The sequence below is a fragment of the Pinus tabuliformis genome, chromosome J (assembly GCF_031772625.1).
Source record: "Pinus tabuliformis cultivar Carrire ecotype Pingquan chromosome J, CPIR1, whole genome shotgun sequence".
In the NCBI taxonomy this organism is placed as follows: domain Eukaryota; kingdom Viridiplantae; phylum Streptophyta; class Pinopsida; order Pinales; family Pinaceae; genus Pinus; species Pinus tabuliformis.
The window spans coordinates 1497128016-1497145155 of record NC_142295.1 but is presented as its reverse complement, the minus strand read 5'-3'; the positions used below and the strand labels follow the sequence as shown (position 1 = coordinate 1497145155).

Genomic DNA, 17140 nt, shown 5'->3' with positions numbered 1-17140 from the left:
ATGAAGTTGTGCTTCAGATTCTAATCATTGACCTCAAAGTAACTACGGAGGGCTTCTCCTATAAGATTCCGTGCCTCAGATGTGCCCTTCTTATCACAGAATCCACTCGCTGTTCCTCAAATAAATTCTTCGGGGAAGCCGCAAGCCTAGGCTGACCTCAGGCCGTGTGACCAGACCTTCACTGGCTGCTCCAGGATGGGTCCCATCTTTTGATTATCAGCCAGAACTCGTTGTCTCAGATCCTTAGCTTGGTTCAAGTGGATAAGCTGTTCCAGAGTGCCCTAATCCCAAAAAGTCCCTTGCTTGCCAGAACAGTTTAGAGAGATTATGCCAATCAGATCAATAGAAAAGACTTCTTTCTTGCTGGCCTAGACTGAACTGAGCTACTCCAAGTGAATATGTTATAACAGGACAGAAAAAGAAGTCTAGCTAGGGTGGGATCACCTCCACCAAAACTAGATGAAGGAAAAGGAATCTTAAAACCCTCAGAGCCTTAGGCTCAAAGAAAACAGAGATAATCCAATCCAATTTGATGATGCTATAATGACTCTAACTCTCTTATTTATAGATTTCCTTGTGGGGATTCTTATACTTAAATTAATGGAAGGGGTTACAGGGGTAGCCCCCAATTTGGGCTTTTTGCCCCAGCTACCCCAAAATTTAACCCAATATTGCCCCAAAATATTGGATAATGGGTTTCCCCTTTTATCAACGACTATATGCCTATGGGGATGAATATGCTTCTTCATCCTCCCTTGGGCAATTAATCCATAGGGGACATTACAGTCCCCCCTTCCCTGTTGAAAATAATACTGAGAGGGGGGGTGAATCAGTATTATTAAGTCAAAAAAAAATTCAATTTATCCAAAGATTTGTATACGCTACTTCAGTTAATGAAACCAGCATGTATACACAACTCTGACTAATGAAAGTCGCGTATAACTTCCAGACTTATGATTTAATTTATTCTTCAGATGTTGATCATTAATCTGTGTGTCAGAACCATATAACAGTAAGCAGGAACAGAAAAGTAGAGCAGACAGTCACACAAAAGAACACAAGATATAAGGTGGAAACCCAATGTGGGTGAAAACCACCTGCTGCAATATGTCTTTATCTTCTTTCAATTAGAAACTTCTTTTTACAATGATTCTGTACTGGTGCAGTCTTATACCAGTACGCAGGCTTCAACCTGCAGAAGGCTACAACCTTCTCTCGTTCTCCAGCTTCTCCTGGAAGGGAGCTACAACCCCCTTTAGCTCTTGTACTAGCTGAGGTACTAGTACATAGGCGCTGACCTACAACCTTCTCTCTCCTTCCAAGGACCACGTTTCATAAGTTTTCAAACTGGATCCATGAATATCAATCAAACATCAAGTAGATCTGTAACAACCAATCTCCTTTGTACAAATACTGAATCAACCAATAACTTCTCAGAAAGTTGTAACCAGAAAACAGTACCAGTAACCAGACACCAATTCTGAACCCAGAACACTACAACAATAAACAAAAGCAACTAAAACATATTTCAAGAGACGTACGTTACTTTATCAATAGAAACCGGTGTACATATGCAAATATGCCAAAACCAACCAGCGTATACGTGGTCCTCACTTGCTTAACCTGCGTGTATACACGCCTCCGCTATGTCGAACCTGCGTACAAATCTATAAAAGATAATTTATCCTTTTACTTAATTAGACATCAGTTATACCCAAATTATCAGATTTATAGATCTAATCATGCGCCAAATATAATAGATCAAAATCACACAAAGATACTACTATTCAAGCCTTGAGATCTTGACCCATCAACAGATCTTAACCATCGTGTAATGCTCAGGTTCCTCCTTGATTCAGATCCAGATCCAGCTGTATCTCCCAACCAAATCAGTATTCCAGATCTTGCTCCTCTTAAGATATTCAATGCATAAGTCGATACCCTTGCCAAATGATCTCCTTCCCTTTTTATAGTCTAGGCCTTACTCAAACCATGGTCCAAAACCATAGAGATCCAATACTAGGGACCCAATACCTGGGTTTAACACGTAGAATGCAATACCAAGGACCAAAACCATAGGTTCGAATATGTCGGACTAAATACCATGGACCAACCATAAGATTTCCCACATGTACGCGCTTTTCTTTGCATGAAAGTGCGTGCATACGTATACACGCCTTCTGATATGTACACTCGCGTGTATACGCGCCCTTGTTACGAGGAACCTGCGTATACCTCATTTTCTTTCATTCTGAGAGCCTGAGCGATGATCTGCACTTTGAGTGAGTTGCCATCAAGGACAACACTTATGTCATAGAGCCAAACCTGTTCCAAACCTGTGCCATAATGCCAACATTCCCAACATTGTTTGTCCTCAAACAATTGCAAGTCTGGGTGTTGCATAATTGTTTCTTCAAATTTTAAGAATAAAAGGCTTCATTCAATCTTACAACTGCCATACGAGCACCCCCTTTTTCTTCTTGCTGCCCAATAACCATACTGCTGGTTGAAGATGTCATCATGCAATAGTTGTTGCTTACAATTACCAAATCATAAGTGAATTCTAGGTAAAAAGTACAGCTATGTGCTACTCATAGTTGCGGGGGAGCGCCCACCCCCTTCGAACCCGCTCTCGAATCGCGCTCCGGGCGGGAGCAGCTCCGGAGCGCCTCGGGAGCGCGCTTCTCCCTTAAAAAAATTTGCGCGCCCTGCCATTTTCGGGAGCGCATCAGGGAGCGGTCGCTTCGTCGCTCCTGGAGCGATTTTTTAAGCCCGGGAGCGATCGGGGAGCGATCGCTCCCGAGCATTAAAAAATCGATCCGGGAGCGATTCGCGCGACGACGGGAGCGGTTAGGCAGAAAAAAAATTCCGCGGACATAAAAAAAAAAAAAATGAATTTAAAAAAAAAAAAAAAAATTTGTTTTAAAAGCCCAAAGGGCATAAAAAAATTTCATTATCAAACCATTGAGCAAGAGCTTGGCAAAGAGCAAGAGCAAAGGAGCAAAAAGCAAGTGCTGAGGAGCGAGGAGCGAGGAGCAAGCCTGCAGAGGTAAGTAACTTAGTAATTTAGTGAGTCTAGTTAGTTTAATTTAGTTAGGTAGTAATTTAGTTAATTTAATTTAGTTTATTGAGTTTAAAAATTATGAATTTGAATTAAATTAATAAATTAAATTAATTAATCCCAATAAATTAAATTAATTTGCAGATTCTTGAATCAAAACCCTACAAACATCAAACACCATGGACCTGGCTATATTTCTGCGCATTTTCCTGTTCCTGGTCCCTTTTATGGTTATTATGGTGCTGGAGAGTAGGAAACGGAGGGGCCAAACTGAAGAGGGGGATGAAGAAGCTGGAGAAAGTCAAATTGGTGAAAACCCTAGTGAGGAGGAGCTGGAGGAGGGTGAACATGACCCTCAAAAAACTAAACAAGACCAAACTCCATTGTGGAAATATGTTAACAAGGCTGAAACAGGGAGAAGGGGTGGAACCACTAAATTTCATTGCCCCCATTGCAACACTGATTACACAGGTTCATACACTCGTGCTAGAAGACACCTCTGCGGGAAAAGGCCATGGGATGGAGACAAACAAATAGGAATGAAAACTTGTACAGCGGTGTCAGCAGCGGATAGAGCCACATACATAAGGGAAGAGGAAGAAGCCCAATACAGATCAAAAAAATCAAGGGGTTTCTTTGAACCAAGCTCACAATCACAAAGAACTCCTTCAACATCCTCCCAAGGCAGTGGATATGGAGGCACAGGGTCATCATCTTTAAGGCGTAGAACCATATCAGATTTCCTTGATGAGGGGTGTAGGAATGATGTGGATTCAAAGGTTTACAGGTTTCTCTATGCATGTGGGATACCATTCAATGTTCTCCGCTCACCTTATTGGCACGAAATGGTTTCTGCCATAAATGATGCCCCTAAAGGATACAAGAGCCCTGGGTATGACAAGGCAAGAACCGTTGGCCTTGATCATGAAAAAGCAAAAATATCACATTCTTTGAATAGAATGACAAGTTCTTGGACTGACCATGGGGTGTCCATTGTATCTGATGGATGGACAAATGTAAAAGGCAAGCCATTGATAAGTGTTCTTGCTGTGTCTGTTAATGGTCCCATCTTTCTAGCTGCACATGATTACTCAGACAAGTTCAAGACCGCCATCAACATTGCAGAAGCATTACTTGAAACAATTGAGCGTATTGGCCCATACAATGTCATCCAAGTCATCACTGATAATGCTCCTAATTGTAAGGCAGCGAGAGCAATTATTGAGGATAAATACCCCAACATATTTTGGTCTGGATGTTTGGTTCACACATTGAACCTTCTATTGCATGATATTGTCAAGAACAAAAATGAACAATACCAATGGATTGGTGATTTGTATAAGAAAGGCAAACAAATGATAAAATTTATTACAAATCATAGCAATACCCATGGCCTTTTCCGCAGTCACTCGAGATTGGAGTTGTTGAAGATTGCAAAGACCAGATTTGGTAGCTATTACCTCACCTTCAGGCGCCTTTTGAAGGTAAGAGAGGCATTAGCTAGCATGGTATCAAGTCCACATTGGCAAGTATTAAAGGAAAGGGCTACAAATGTAGCTGACATGGCAGGTTTTGAAATGGTGGAGGAAGCCGCTCTTGATGGGCAGTTTTGGACAAGTGTGAGGCAGGTATTGGATTTCACCAAGCCAATTTATCACATGATTCGGTTTGCAGATACAGACAAACCAGTGATTGGCGAGGTGTATGAGCAAATGGATACCATGTTGGGGGAAATAAAAGACATTGTTCATAATAGAGATCCCAACTTGTACAAACTGATTCATGATTGTGTGTGTGAACCGTGGAATAGGCTTAATCTTCCACTACATTGCTTGGCGTATATCCTTACGCCAAAATACTACTCTACATCTTGGTTGGGCCAACCTGCAGCAGGGGGTGGGGTTAGGACCAAACCCCATTTAGATCCAGAGGTAACTAAAAGATATTTGGAAGCATTAGAAAATTTGGTACCTGACAGGGAGGAATGTGCCGTTGTGCGCTTTGAAATAGGCAGATACTTCAGTGGCACTGGTTTGTATGGTAACTTCCATGCAATGGACGACAGAGATAGATTTGATACTCTCACATGGTGGGAAACATATGGTGGGCATGGACTTTTGCCAAAATTGGCAAAAAAAGTTCTTTCACAGGTTGTAAATACTTCTTCTGCAGAGAGGTGTTGGAGCACCTACAGCTACATACATAATGTGAAAAGAAACAGACTCAATGAAAACCGAGCAGAAAGCTTCGTTTATGTGCACTACAACTTGAGGTTGTTGAGTCATTACTGTGATCAGGCTTATGAGGATCCCACATATAAAATTTGAGACAATCACCCAGAGGATGACAATTTGGAGGATGGCATTGTACATATTGAAGAACTGGAAGAGGAACTTGTAAGGGATGAAGATGAAGCAGCTGCAGCAACCATGCCACCTCCACCTCCACCTCCACCATCCAATAGCAGTGCTCGAGGTCCGAGTCTTGTTCCTTTGCTGTCGCCACCTCCATCTACACCCTCACGTGGAGGTTCTAGTTCTGGTCGTCGGTCTGTGCGGGAGACTCCTAGAAGACCACCACGACCTGCTTATACTCCTGGAGACTCTCGTGGCAAGGGCCACATGTAGATTCTAATTTACAGTTTACTTGTCTTTTTTAGTTTCTATTAGACTTTAGTTTTCATAACTATTGAGTTTTGAGTCCTTGACTCTTGACTCTCGACTCTTTCATATCATAATGATATTTTTTGTAAACAATATATCACTGTGACAATGAAAATTTGAAGTTTGAAGTTGGGCCTTGGCAATTATAACTCATTGGTAATGATGTGAATTATGAATATGATGCTTCGTGAAAGACTAAAGTTGTTTCATTTCATTTCATTATTCATGTTTCATTTTATAAATTTATAACATTTCATATCATGTTAACAGTTAGAAATTAGGATTTAGAAATATCTTAGATATTACTTCTTGTAATGGTTAAACTTAGCTTACAAGTACAACTTTGGTGATCAATGATGATAAATGTTATTGAATTTTCAATTTTGAAAGCTTGAAGTTGAAACTTTAAGATTGAATTTGATGAATCATGATTCATGAGACTCAATATGTTGAAGTTGTAATATGTATTTTACTAACTTGTGGACATGGTTGATGACGATTATAATTTCTAGATGATTGATGTGATATGGTTCAATGATCAATCTATGTTTTTTTATGTTTTTTATGTCTAATTCATCATTCTACATGTTTTTGTTGACATATATGTATCAAAAATTAAAAAATATATATATTTTTAAAAAATCGCTCCCGGATTCGCTCCCAAACCGGGAGCTTCTGAAAATGGTCGCTCCCGCTCCCACTCCCACTCCCAAGCAACATTGGTGCTATTGCTGAAGTAAGTTCTATTTCAGACGAAGTTTCTCCACTCATCATAGTAGCAATCTTCAATAGCTTTAGCAAAAAATGTAGGAAGTTGATCATTTTTCTGATGGCAATAAGCTCTCCATAGTTTCCACAGGCTGGGTATGTTTTGTTGTTGCCTCTTCATCATTTGAGAGTGACCTGTTTTTTTTTTTTGAAGTACTGTTTCCTACACATGGTTGGTCATTTATTAACTTCACCCTTCTATAAGTGAAGAACCAATCAACCTTTGAAGGATCAACTGAAGTCTTTGAAGCCATTGAATCAAAACATCTTCCTACGGCCTTGAGATGTTCTAACCAAGGCAAGACTGATTTGGCGCCCTGTAATACAACAATGGAATTTTTCCAGCTATGAGATAAACTTGGGCTGAAAAACACCTCCTCCATCTTATTGACCAGATTTCCTTTTTCCATAAATTCTGTCATCCCAAGATATTTTGCAGCACAACGAACTGTATCAACATCGTAGGCATTGAGTGTATAACATAGCTCAAGGGCATCAGGCCTTCTTTGAAAATTAGGAAGGTCAGCTTCATTATCCTGTGCTTTATCAGCCTTTGCTACCAAACTCTGTAGGCAGCAACTCTTACACAAAATAGAAAATTTGTGCAGATAGAACTTTGCATTTTCCACATTTACGATAATTTTGCATACCATTTCTGTTGCCACATATCTTTGTCCATGTTTTTTAAGATGCTTCTTACAGTCAACATGCCTGGTGCTCACCCATAAGACTGCCTTGAACTTCAAGAGAATCTGCTGCTGCAATCTGATTTTCTTTGAGGTCTTTGTCATCAATCTTTAACCTGCTTTCACCAAATGTTTGTTCCATATTTGTGCAATCCCCCGGCTTGACGGAGAGACTCCCATTTGACTTCAGTGAGCCTTTTCCTAATTTAAATTCGAGGACAAAAAATATCTGGTCTTCATAGAAAATGATCTCATCTTCTACCTTGTACCTATCATCATGGATGAGACCATCCAACAATTCGCAAGCAAACTTATTTTTGGAGTACTCTACTAAGAGGTGGGCTCTCCAATCTCTCATGAGTGTGCATATGTCAGGTCCAACATCCTTTTTGCATTCCAACTCATAAGCTTGTAAGTTGCTACTTGACGATCTGGGGCTTGTACTTCTATGAGCTGCCATGCAAATTACCTCATCCTACTTATGTATGACCTCCATTTGCTTGTTTGTTACAACTCGGGGGCCACCATTGGTCATGCCTCTTAAAACTACCTTGCTGCTATTTGGATCTTGAAATCCCATTTCCATCACTTGGTAATTCATGACAAATCTTCCTAATGAGTACAACCATTGTACTCCCAACACCACATTAGTGTCTACCAATTCTAACACATAAAAATCATCCGTAAGTGTATAATTACCTAATGTGATGCTCAAACGTGGAACTACCTGTGTTCATGTCATGTTATACACATCAGCTGCCCTTACTTCGAAACCTTAAAATTTCTTTGTAGGGATGCCTCTCCTTGCAACTATTGCTACCTCAATGAAGTTATATGTCGCTCCCATATCGACCAATGCTATGATTCGTTTTCCTCCTTGCATGAAACCCTTGATTTTGAAAGTGTAATACTTAGGAACTCCCAAAAGGGTTACAATAGCATCTCCTTCAATTCTTGGATGGGGCTTTTTGTCTTCCTTAGCCTCCTCCAAGGATGGTACTTCTTTGGAAATGCTAGGCCTCTTGCTTGGTGCCAATGTCAGATCATTTTCATTGTCGTTGCTAGACACTACTTCAATGTAGTGAATCTTTCTGTTTCGCAAACATCCATGACCAAGTTCCCATGGCTCTTTGCAAGTGAAACAGAGTTTCTTTCTTCTAAGCTCATTTCAAGGTTCTTCATCCAATCGATCCTTCTTGGTTTCGTCTTTCAAAGCATCTTCTTGTCCTTGTCTTTTAAAGGGATGGTGTGGGTGGAGTCTCCACTTTTGGTGTTGCACTTCCCATATCTCGAGTCTTGGTGATGGCTTCCAACAATGTGGCAAGTTTGAATGCCTTGACCCACCCATGCAATGGTTCAGTTGGACCTTCTACTAAGAGCATAACCAACCTCTGTTCAGAAATATCCATCACCATGACTGCTAGTTGTTGGAATTTTGAGATGCAAGACTCTTGCGACCCACTCTGCCTAAGTTGTGTTAGCTCTCTAACATGTATATCATGATCTCTACCAATCTTTGAGTGAAGTCCACATATGAGGTTATGCTAGAATGCCCCAAGGTGACCAAATCATGGTACCACCAATTGTGTGCCTCCGCTTCCAAATGTAATGTGGCAAATTGGATAGTGATTGTTTCCTGCATGGGATTATGTTAGAGTAGGTATCCAACTTTTGCACACGAGCCCTTGCTGAACATTTTCTTGATCCATCGAAGGAGGGAATGGATAACTTCCACATTTTGCGCATTAGATCTTGATTCTGTTGTGCCTTGGGCTTGTTCCGGTTCTTACATTTTTGTATTCGTTGAACGTCATGTGCACTCAAACATCTTCGCCCGATGCTACATATTCTCAAAAATATTCGATAAAGTCATTTTGTTCAACTATTCCTTGATTTATCGTCACTTGATTATCCAAAAACTGAGGTAGTAGGGGCCTATGGTTACTTCATTGGTTGCCCTTGTATTGGATTGTGCAAAAGAGCCAGCATTTTGGTTGTTGCTCCTTCAGCACTTGTCCTGTTACTCACATTAGCAGCATTGTTGCCAATGTTGTTTAGATTTCGCAAGCCTTAGGTAAAAATTTGTGTCATTTGTTGTTTTCATTGGGCTATCTATTGTTTCCCTTGCATTAACAGTTGGGCTAGTTCTTGTTGTCCTTGGATTAGTGCATGCAAGACGTTACTAGAATCTTGTTCACCTTATCCACCCCTATCTGCCATATCTGCACTGTGGGTTATCCTTTTCTTTCTGAGTGTAACATTGCTTGTACCTTCCAAAAGCATACAAGGCTCATATAGTCACAAGCTGGCAGGATGCACAGCGTTGATACCACTATGCTGTCCCACGGTAATTTTTTTACTTAGGATTTTGTTTTTGTCTAGGGTTTATGGTAAATTAGAGAAGATTATGCGACAACAATGCAAATTCATATAACAATAGATATTTCTTTTGTAATGCACGAATATAAAGACTTCTAGCAACAATATGATTCTTCAACAAATCACAATAATTAGGGTTGACTGCCCAATGTTCACTGATTAATTCAACCAATAATCCACCAATATGATTTAGATTTGTACTATCAATATTCAATACACCAACAACCTAACTGTAATCCACAATAGTATATGCAATTTTGTGGTTACTACATTAATTAATAGCTTCAAGGTCTAACTACTACTTATCTGGGCTACTCCCACTTGTTCCAAGTCTCCACCTACAGTTGGAGTAGCCTTTGTTGTAAGAATTGCGCTAGTTGTCTGAGGTGAAACAATAGACAGTCTACGCTTATATGAGTCTTCAATCCTCGAGTAAGTGTCGTTACTTCAGAAGATTGTTGTTTGACAGACCGCTTCTTTAGATAGCCTCCAAACAGCCTCAGGGAAGAGGCCAACACTCAATCTCCAAGAGACCTCTGCAACCATTGGCATACGAAGTTGTACTTCAAATTCCAATCGTTGACCTCAAAGTGACTCGGGAGGGCTTCTCCTATAAGATTGTGTGCCTCAAATGTGACCTTCTTATCATAGAATCCACTCGTTGTTCCACATATAAATTCTTCAGGGAGGCCGCATGACCAAACCTTCGTTGGCTGCTACAGGATGGGTCCCATCCTTTCATAATCAGCGAAAACTTGTCATCTCAGATCCTAGCTTGGTTCAGGTGAATAAGCTATTACAAAGTGCTTTAATCCCAAAACACCCTTGCTTTCCAAAATAGTTTAAGGAGATTATGCCAATAAGATAAACAGAAAAGACTTCTTTCTTATTGGTCAAGACTGAACTGAGCTACTCCAATTGAATATGTTGTAATAGAATAGAAAAAAAAGTCTAGATGGGGTGGGATCACCTCCACCAAAAGTAGTCAAAGGAAATGGGATCTTAAAACCCTCAGAGCCTCAGGCTCAAAGAAAAACAAAGATAATCCAATCCAATTTGATGATGCTAAAATGATTCTAACTCTCTCTTATTTATAGATTTCCTTGTGGGGATTCTTATCATTAAATTAATGGGAGGAGTTACAAGCGTAGCCCCAAATTTGGGCTTTTTGCCCCAGCTACCCCAAAATTTACCCAATGTGACCCCAAAACATTGGATAATATGTTCCCCCCTTTATCAATGACTATAGCCTATGGGGTTGAATAGGCTACTTCATCCTCCCTTGGGCAATTAATCCATAGGGGACATTACAGTAAGGCTGTCCAGCAATTTTGTAATATGAGATAGGGCAATTTAAATCTCATGAGTCTTGACTCTAAGACACCTAGCTTGTGGGGAGTGCCTTTGTCACCCATTTTTTTTATAAAAAAGCCTTCTATGTATATAATTGATTATCTTAATAGTTAAAAGAAGCATTTTATTCAAAATAAAATTTACATAGATGACACTACGTATTACAGGACACAATGGAATTTAAAACCTTGATTAGTTTGGTAGTTTACTACAATGAATTAGGTCAGGAAAAAAACAAAATTAGTCTCTTTTGTATTTTTCTGTCTTTTTATAGACAAATAGCCTAGTCACTAATGTGGCTCATAGATTCGCTGAGTTCATCTGCCTTAGGTTTGAATTTGCAAATGTGTGTCATGCTCATGCTTAACATTTCAAGTATGACTTGAGGACAAATTTTACTCAGAGGAACTAACTCAACTCAGTTACCTTAAAAAGGAGTCAAACAAAGGAATTGACTCAAATTAGGATGAGTCTGGTAAAATAATATTTATTGTTATTTCTTAGAACAATTTTGTAAAAATACAGAATAAAGTCACTTGAAGCATGCGTATAATTGAATAGAAAACATAACTTTCAAATCAAGGTAACAGGGAAATGCAACAAGTCCGATGGGATGTCGTATACAATGTTCTATGCAAATCAGGGCAGATTGAAGTCCTGGGTGACTGACATAATAGGTAACACTTAGTTGTAGCTCTTCGTCAAAAAGCAGCCTATTTGCAAGCAGATCCTGTATGGGCTTTGTTGTGATGGAAACTGATGACTTAATAAACTCACTACAAAATCAAAATATACTTTTATTAAGAAATGCTCCATATCCAGTTTGTAGAACAGAAAAGAATATTGGCAATTGGGTCCGGTCCAAGTGATAGCATGATGGAGTGTTATATTCTCCACCCGGGTTTCATTCTCGTAAGTGACATGTCAAAGCTTTGAGCTTCTATGAAATCCAGTTTACTCTGGGGACCATCCTCAGAATAAGGGGAAGTGTAATACAATTACACATCCTGTGGGTACCATCCTCAGAACAGTTACACATTACTCTGGGTACCATCCTCGTAATATGTTTCCCTAAAAATATGCATTACACAGATAAAAAGAAAAAGTGTAGAACAATTTGAAAGGAAAGTTAGAAGAATGCTGAGGATCTGAACCTATAGGATCAACAGGCAGTGGAATGGGAGAACTACTTACAAGTTGCAGCTGCTATTGGTTGGCAAGAAACTGGGCATGCAAGGACATGAACTCGTGTGTTTGAGAAATCCTATTGGTGGCTCCTATGCAGTTAAGTTAAGATATTCATCATTAATTGTAGCATAATTAATGCAAGGTTTGAGTGGTAGCGGGATTCTATATGGAAATTAAAAGGTAGCTAATTAATGAAGCTCCTCTAGTTGGCACTTTGAACCAAAGTGTCAACATAGGACACCCTTTTCAGAAGAGATCATGACTAGACCCAGGAATTTGTTTTCTATGTTGGGAAGCTGGGCAAAACATACATTATCTGATGGTCAACTTTCATTTCAGTAGGGAAGTATGGGACGCAGAAAAGACTTTACTTGAGGGAAGGGACAAGTGAGCTCAAAACACATTGGAGCTGGCAGTTAAAGGCTGCCTGGAGAATGCAACAATCGAATTATATAAAAGTCTGTCCATCTTAGTAAGTTGGATGATCTGATAACCTTGGAATAATGTTGGGAAGCTGGGGAAAACATATATTATCTGATGGTCAACTTTCATTTCAGTAGGGAAGTATGGGACACAGATAAGACTTTACTTGAGAGAAGGGACGAGTGAGCTCAAAACACGTTGGAGCTGGCAGTTAAAGGCTGCTGGAGAATGCAACAATCGAATTATATAAAAGTCTGTCCATCCTAGTAAGTTGGATGATCTGATAACCTTGGAATAAAATGATACTTGAAGAGGCAGCTATTAGTTCTCCTGCGAATTTCTTCAGTGTCGTATGTTGTGGTGAAAGTTTATGAAGCAAATGCAAGTCAAACCAGCTCGACAGATTGGTATATCGGGAGTTAATGAGATGAGCACATAAGGTTGTTTTGACTAGTCCTCTCAAGGCAATCTGTATCCATGTGGTGAGGTGCTCTATTTTGGTCCACCACTAATATTTTCCTCTTCTCACTTTGTTTGAGTGCTGGAACAAACAACTCGGTGGAGCTCTATGCGCAGGGAACTCTTCTCAGACTGAAAACAGAAAAGGGCTCTGCAAGTCTATAGGTTATGGGGGAGGTTATAGGGGACTCAAAGATGATTATTGATTGGACGGAAGGTTATGTTTCTTTGCAAAATATGGAATCCCAACATCTGATGGATCAAGCTTGTACTTGGCAGGACGGATTACCATTTGTTTCTTTCAAACATGTATTTTGTGAATATAATATGATTGCAGATAAACAAGAAAGGATGCAATTCAGTTTTTTTCTATGTAACAAAACACCCCACTTTCCACCCTGTAGGCAAGGCAAGGGTAAGATATTCCATTGGGCTCAGGGCTGTACAGAAAACAAGGCTCAAAGTCATGAACTCAACATATCAAATGCAGGAATTGAATCTAGGTAGGGAGGATAACCATCGCTACTCCCAAACACCCTAGAGAAACCCAACTGACTTTCCCGTGAAACAAAGCAACCCACCCTTCCACATATAGGCAAAGGTAAGCTATTCCATAGTACTCAAGGCCTGTCAACAAGACTCAAAAGTTATGAGCTTAACATGTCACTTGTGGGAATCAAACCTGGGTCGCGACAACAACATTCATTCCTCCCGGCCCTCAAGACAAAGGATGCAATTCAATTGTTCCTCCCAACCCTCACAACCCTCAAGATAAACAATGCAATTCAATCATTCCTCCCAACCACCCAAGACAAATGATGAATTGCAAACAGGTTTGTTGAAACTATTTGGAACAAGAACGGTGCTATCACAGAACAATCTCCATGTCTCTACTTATCAGGATTCTGCTGAATTAAAGCTTACGATGATGACTACAGCTTTAAGCTTTTGGAAGATTAACCAATGCTGGCGATGTAATGTTTATAATTTGGGACCGTTATTTGAAAATCTGGTCCATGAATGATCTATTTTTGGTTAAATTGAGGCTAAAATACTCAAACCTTCTAAGTTCGGTCTTGACGCCATTACCATACAAGATATAGAATGTAATATCAATTTCTATTCTGGAAATATAATAAACAGATCTTGCATCGTGTTTAGCATGGAGTCACTTAACCCCATATATATCAAGGACAAATAAAGATTTTAAAATTACTCAAGATATATACATCATCCTTTTGCACCCTAAAATACTCATTTTATTATACCTCAAATTTAATGATACCTCTCAACATGTTATGGATCCAGTGTTAAAATAGAGCTATGCTCATTCATATATAATTGTTTTGTTTAGTTATGGTTAGGAAGATTAAAAACAAGTTAGATTCTGAGAACAGCTTGTCATTTTACTTTCAATGTACAAACTGCACATGCACATACATACATCTTCCATCACCCAGGTTGCAAAGCACCTAGCATCTCTTGTTCAACTACTGTGCTAGGAGAGGCAAAGCATTATAAGCGAAAGGGGAACAAAGAAGGGGAACGAAGGCATTACAATAACTGCAACCCACCAGCTAAACTGATACGCAAGTAGACTAACGAGCAAAATCTAATAATTCATGGTGGTTCAAGCAGTAGCTCGACATGCTCTTCAAGTTTAAATACAATTTTGCGCTGAAACCCTGAGATAGTATTGCCCATATGGGACATACACAACAGAGCTACACAAGATTCAACTTTGTACAACTTCCATGAATAAAAGTTCATAACTCTGGTTTTTAACATTCAAACGAAATGGGTAAGGGGATCGAACATATTTATACTACATTCTACTCATTTTTTCCTTCCCGTGCATTTTTAACATTGCAATGCATATATTCATTCATTTTGCATTGACGAAAGATTGAATTCCTTACCCGTCAGGGGAAATGACGACCGATACCCTTACAAAAATGAGAATCGCAAGCTTTTCACAGAGCAGGGATCTCATCCGGCGCAGTAAACCCTCACTTTGGCGGCGTCCGATTTTATCTTGGTAAGTACGATAACAAACTACCGATGATCAGGCTGCCTGAGCATTTCATTGTTACTTAAGACAAAAGAGCTAGGGCTCCACCATATCTATATATCAGTGAAGAATATATTGGTGTTTCTTGTCAGCTGGTTTGTCAATGGGGTTACAAGACGCTCGGTTTGGACTGAATCAATTGGTGTGATCTAGTCAATGGTTCCGTAATAAGTTCATTATGAAATTAAAATATATATATATATTCTTAATAACTTTAATTATCAAAAAAATATTATGTTTAATCACGGTTAATTATATTCAATTATGTTGCAACGTTATATTGTGACAAATATTATTTTAATATGAAAATCAACTATGGCGAACCATGTACAATTATGGTCAATTATGGTCCAACATTACATTGTGACAAAAATTGTTTTAATATGAATATAAATCATAGTCAACCATGGTCAATATGAAAATCAACAATAGTCAATCATGGTCAACCATGGTCCATTGTCGCAATGTTACGTTACATTGTAATTTATTCAATGTAGCATTGTTGCAATACAAAACTTGGGTTTAATACAAGGTTTATACTAGCAACTGTCCCAAAAGGTACAAAGAGAGGCCGATAGGATTATTAAATTAGAATTGTTGAATTTCTCTATAAGAGATGTTGGTTCAAGCCTAACGGATGAGCAATTTGAGTTGGCTAAAGGCCTTCTAATTGTTTTTTATTATTGTAAAATTATATTGATAATTCATTGGTTTTACTTTCCAAAGCTTGAAGGAATTTGAAGAGCAGGTATAGAATTGCTTTATGGGATTTGATCCCAAAATCCTTGATTTTTAGATATATACTCAATGAAATGTTAATTGGATGAAACCCTGCACAAATGTTTGATATAAGAAAATAAGTCGAAAATGTTGAAAGGCTTAATTGGTTTGTGGAAAACCTTGTTTTCTTGGACTGGATGATTGTGCAGTTACTTTTCTTTAGATGTTTTGTTTATATCTATATTACACGGAACACATTGAATGTCTTATTTCATTTTAGAGTAAGTTAATTACCCAAAATTAAGAAACCTCTGTAGATGACCAAGCATCTACGAAGCTTTCTAGTGACTAAGGCAATAACCACCATGACTATCCCCTACCATTTGACAATGCTTCTCTACCCAACCAGATTGAATACTTAGGGAGGGAAAAGCAAGCCAATTACACAAACAAATTGCCTTTGGAAAGAATTATGCACATACATAGAGCAAAATCCAAATACTCTACCAAGAAGAAAGAAAGTTGTCCACACAAATTTTCATTTTTAATTTATGGAAACTTATGATTCGCTATGTTAATAAATCCAAAACATTCTTAATGTAAATACACGTTTAGATGAAAAGGATAAAAACTAGCATTTGCACCAGATGTTGCAAAGGAAACGCCGTAAGACATAAATTGAAAAACGCAAATATAACAAAAAAAAATACTTTAATAAAGAATAAAAATACTTATAATGAATTTAGTATTAGATATTCCTATATATTGCACTATATATTAGCCCCACTAATTGTTTCCCTTTCTTAATGTAACCTTTCACCACTAATTTTAAATTATTTTGTAAATAACATATTACTCATATATCATTAATATAATTAAAAAAATTAAATTATTTAAAAAAAATTAAGAAACCAAATTTAATATTAAAAGAAATATTTCTCTTTAATATTCTAAAAATTAATAAATTGAACAAAATCTTATATATATGTATGTTCAATGTTTGCAGCATGCGCTCCGTGGAATGGTGTGTGTATATATATATATATATTGAATGCTTGAAGCATGCACTCCGTGGATGTCATGTCCCTCCCTTATTACATTACCATATTAATGATAAATAGACGTATATAAGAAAATAATAAGAAAGTGAAACTTAATCTGGGTAACCTAGCAATTTAAAATAACATTAATTACAAGATTTATGGACAGAGGTCACATTTAACTATATTTTTTATCCACTGATATTTTTTTTGCATACGTTATATTGTTCTCTGGGCCACATCTTAACCCGTGCTTTACGGTACGCACAGTCTTATGCACAGTCCCTCCCTTATTACATTACCATATTAATGATAAATACACGTATATA

The 17140-nt window shown here is 38.4% G+C and overlaps 1 protein-coding gene across 1 annotated transcript in view; it reads right to left on the bottom strand.

Moving 5' to 3' along the window:
• The window catches only part of LOC149233099 (cyclin-T1-3-like), a 50954-nt gene extending 35768 nt beyond the window's left edge, over positions 1–15186 (bottom strand). The window contains exon 1 of the mRNA XM_089379695.1: positions 14900–15186. The gene's annotated coding sequence lies outside the window, so the exon portion shown is untranslated. The remainder of the gene's footprint in view (positions 1–14899) is intronic.
• Between the last annotated feature and the right edge of the window lie 1954 nt (positions 15187–17140).